The sequence below is a fragment of the Cynara cardunculus genome (assembly GCF_001531365.2).
Source record: "Cynara cardunculus var. scolymus isolate 2C chromosome LG 9, CcrdV1, whole genome shotgun sequence".
NCBI lineage: Eukaryota > Viridiplantae > Streptophyta > Magnoliopsida > Asterales > Asteraceae > Cynara > Cynara cardunculus.
In genome coordinates, this window is record NC_037536.1 from 5,319,939 (window position 1) to 5,324,172 (window position 4,234).

The following is a 4,234-nucleotide window of genomic DNA, read 5'->3' on the forward strand; positions in this document are numbered from 1 at the left end:
TTTCAACCCATATCTCTACGAGGTATCCTGACTAGTGAAAGTGACAAATGGTGTCCTCAAAATATACGGATAAACAAATCTCATTGTTAAATATCACTCTTTCGAGTGAATTCTCATATCATTCAAGTTGACGTGTTCTGAATGGCCCATCTCTAAGTCCACTCCACTTTAACACTTCAAAGTAATCAACCTGTCGAGAATTAATAATTTAGAAAATACGGATAACAAATCTCTTTGTTAGAAACTCTCTCAAGTATATTTCCCATATCATCCAAATTGACGTGCAATCAATTGCTCAGCTTCAAGTCCATGGCACTTTAACACTTTTTAGTGATCAACTCGTCAAGAAGTGTCATTGATTTTATAAAAAATTGAAATGAATTAATAAAACATTGTTGTTACATAAAAGGGTCTACCTTATTTGATTTAGAAACTCACCCTTTCCGTCTTACACCTGAGCTAAGAAATTTAGCTACTCGTAAAGAAAAGTATATTGCAAAAAATATAAATTGCGGTAAATAAAAACATAAAAGTGAATAACGGAAACGGAGGTCATTTCGGGGCAAGCAGATCATTTATGATGAAGAGGATGAGCTTCAAGAGAATGATTCGGAGTTCTTGCAGAGTGGAACCGTGCAGTACCAGACATGAGATAGCAAGAGATCTATTCAGTGATAAGAAAAAGAAAAAACGTGAACGGGGACTGGAGTGATGATAAAATAGAATCCTGGGTCCATTTTATTTTTTTTACCGCCAAAACCTGTGCCCAAAAAGAAAATATTTTTAGATAGCAGAATGTAAAGAGCGGAAAGTGTAATAAATAAATGACGAAAATTAAATTGCAAGAAAGCGTAATAAATAAATGACGGAAATAAAGAGGGGGAAATAAAGAACAATCTAAAAGAAAACTTGAAAAATAAATTCACCAAATGTTTACTTGTATTTCTAGAGAGAGAAAATACTCTACAAGTAGTAAGATAACTCCTTGAGATATTGAATAGATGATCAAAATATTAACCCCAAGATCTCTATTTATACTAAAATAGAGGTGAGGGCAAAATAGTCATTTAATACTAATCTAGAGTTTAAAGTAGCTTAAAGTACAACTAAAGCAAATATTTAAAGTCTAATGTATCAATCTTAGCCAACAAGTTTCCAGCTAATTACAAATAACACAACTGTCAATACACAAAATGTCATTCAAACATCAGCTCTTGTCATGTCAATCAGCAACATGTTCTCTCTCCTCCTTTTCTTCACAGTCAGGTCATGCTGCAACAGTCTCGCAACATCAAATAGCTTCAATCTATCCAAAACAAGTTCATTTTAGCCTATTACATAACAAAAAATAGGTAAATCATTTATCTGAGCTCCATAACAAAGAAGTGGAAAATAAAGGAATAAAGTGACTCAAATTTGGGAATTAAATGGAAGATGTTCTAAGTGTTTAAACACTAAATAATTAGTGCATATCACATCCCCAAACTAGAACTGTTGTTTGTCCCCAAGCAACCAAAAGACCACTAAAAATGACTCAATTTTTGAAAAATTTGCATGAAAGTGCACACCACATGTTAATCATACCAAAGATGTAATATATMGCTTTTTGTAGGATCGATTAACTCGGTTCTTGTATTAACCCAATACTCTCAATGATCTATATGACATAAACAGTGCAGTGGAAACAATATTAAGAATTAAAAAGAGCAATGAATCAAGAACAATGAAGAACAAGCAGACAATCAATATTAAGAACACACGAGAGAGAAGCTTCAAATGTATTTCAATTGAATTGAAATTAGATGATTACAATGCTGGAAGCGGCGCTGATTACAAAGGAGAAAGCTACTATATAAAAGAAAGCTATATACATAAAAGAATAAAGAATTAAGACAACCAATAGCTAGGACTCTGGACATGTCATTCCAATTTTCTCTACAATGAAATTAAACCTTTTCTCATCTAGGGCTTTTGTAAAGAGGTCAKCCAATTGAAATTCAGATTTAACAAAGTATAACTCGACGTTACTTTCTTCAACTTGATGTTTAAGAAAATGGTACCTTATGTCGATATGCTTTGTCTTAGAGTGTTGAACTGGATTGGCTGAGATTGCAATTGCATTCTTTGAATCACAGAGGATGGAGATTTTGTTGACAGAGTAGCCGTAATCGCATAGTTGGGTCTGCATCCACAGAGCTTGTGAACAACAACTAGCAGCAGCCACATATTCAGCCTCTGCAGTGGAGGTTGAAACACAATTTTGTTTCTTTGACGACCAACTCACAAGTTTTCCTCCAAGGAATTGGCAGCTCCCAGAGGTGCTCTTTCTGTCAATTTGGCATCCACCATAGTCTGAATCCGTGTACGCCACTAGGTCAATGTTTGAATGCAGAGGGTACCATAGTCCAAGCGTTGGTGTCTTCTTTAGATAGCGCAGGATCCTCTTTACTGCACTTAGATGTGATTCTTTTGGATTGGCCTGATACCTGGCACATATACATGTAGAAAACATCATATCAGGCTTGCTTGCAGTTAAGTATAAGAGGGATCCTATAATACCTCTGTAGAGTTTGCACTCTACAGGTGGACCATTAATGTCCTTATTTAGCTTCTGGCCTGGGGCCATTGGGGTCCTCATGGGAGAGGCTTCGAGCATCTTGTACTTCTTCAAGAGGTCATGAACATATTTCGATTGGTTTATTAATATGCCTTCGGATGATTGCTTGACCTGTAGACCTAAGAAGAAGGTGAGCTCTCCCATCATGCTCATTTCAAATTCATTCTGCATAAAAACCTCGAATTCTTTGCACATAGAAACATTAGTCGCACCAAAGATAATGTCGTCAACATAAATTTGCACAAGCAAGATATCATCATTCATTTTTTGATAAAATAAAGTAATATCTGTTGTACATCTATGAAACACATTGGAAGTAAGAAAGTATGATAAGCGATCATACCATGCTCTGGGAGCCTGCTTGAGACCTTACAGAGCCTTGTCCAAGAAGTAGACGTGGTTAGGATACTTATCACTCTCAAACCCTGGGGGTTGCTTGACATATACCTCCTCTTTGAGCTTACCATTCAGAAAGGCTGATTTAACATCTATTTGGAATACCTTGAATCCTCTGTGAGCAGCAAAGGCTAGAAAGATACGAATAGCATCCAGTCTTGCCACAGGGGAAAAGGTTTCTTCATAGTCAATGCCTTCTTCCTRGCAATACCCTTTGGCAACTAGCCTTGCTTTGTTCCTTACCACTACCCCTTGCTCATCCTTCTTGTTGCGGAAAACCCACTTGGTGCCAATAGCAAGTTTCCCAGCTGGCAGAGGTACGAGTGTCCAAACCTGATTTCKRTCAAAYTGAACTARCTCGTCTTGCATAGCATCAACCCAGAAGGTGTCTGCCAGAGCCTCTGCAACTGTTTTGGGTTCTATTTCGCTTACATAACAAGTGAATAAGCAAAAATTCGTCGTTGCTCGCGTCCTTACACCTGCAGAAGGTTCTCCTATGATTTGAGATTGGGGATGGCTTTGGGTCCACTTGTTAACATGCTGTGGTGGAACAGAAGGCACAGTTTCTTGTGCAATTTGAAGATGAGGTGGAGATGCAGAGTCTTGATTAGGTTCTTGAGCTTCATTAGAGGATGAGACTGGAGGACTTTCAATTATTGGAGCAGCTTCTAGTGGAGAAGCTTCTTGGGAAGAGGTCACAGAGGATGAAGGGAGGGGAGCTTCCTCTGTGAGAAGTGTTGTGGAAGGACTTGCTCTGGATGCTTGATCTGGATGAACAACTTCTGCAGAGGATCTTTCTGGTTCTTTATCATCTTCGTATCACTCTGCAAAAAGTTGCTCGAGGTCTGGGGTGATTGTAGCATTGGGCGATTTGTCGGCTTGAATTTTCAATTCTTTTGTGAACTTGTCCTTTGTCACTTGAAAAGTATCATCAAGTTTGACATTTGTACTAACAACAACGATTTGAGTCCAGGCTCTGTATGCGGCAGTATCCCACGCATAGCCAATGAAGATTGCATCATCCCCTTTGGGCTTAAATTTTCCCACAACCTCTCTGTCATTTAGAATGTAGCATTTACAACCAAATACATGGAAGAACTTGATGTTTGGCCTTCTATTGTGTAGAAGTTGATAGGGGGTCTTCTCAAAGCRTTTCACCACCAAGGACCGGTTTTGAGTGTAGCAAGCGGCAGAGACAGCTTCTGCCCAAAAGGATAGTGG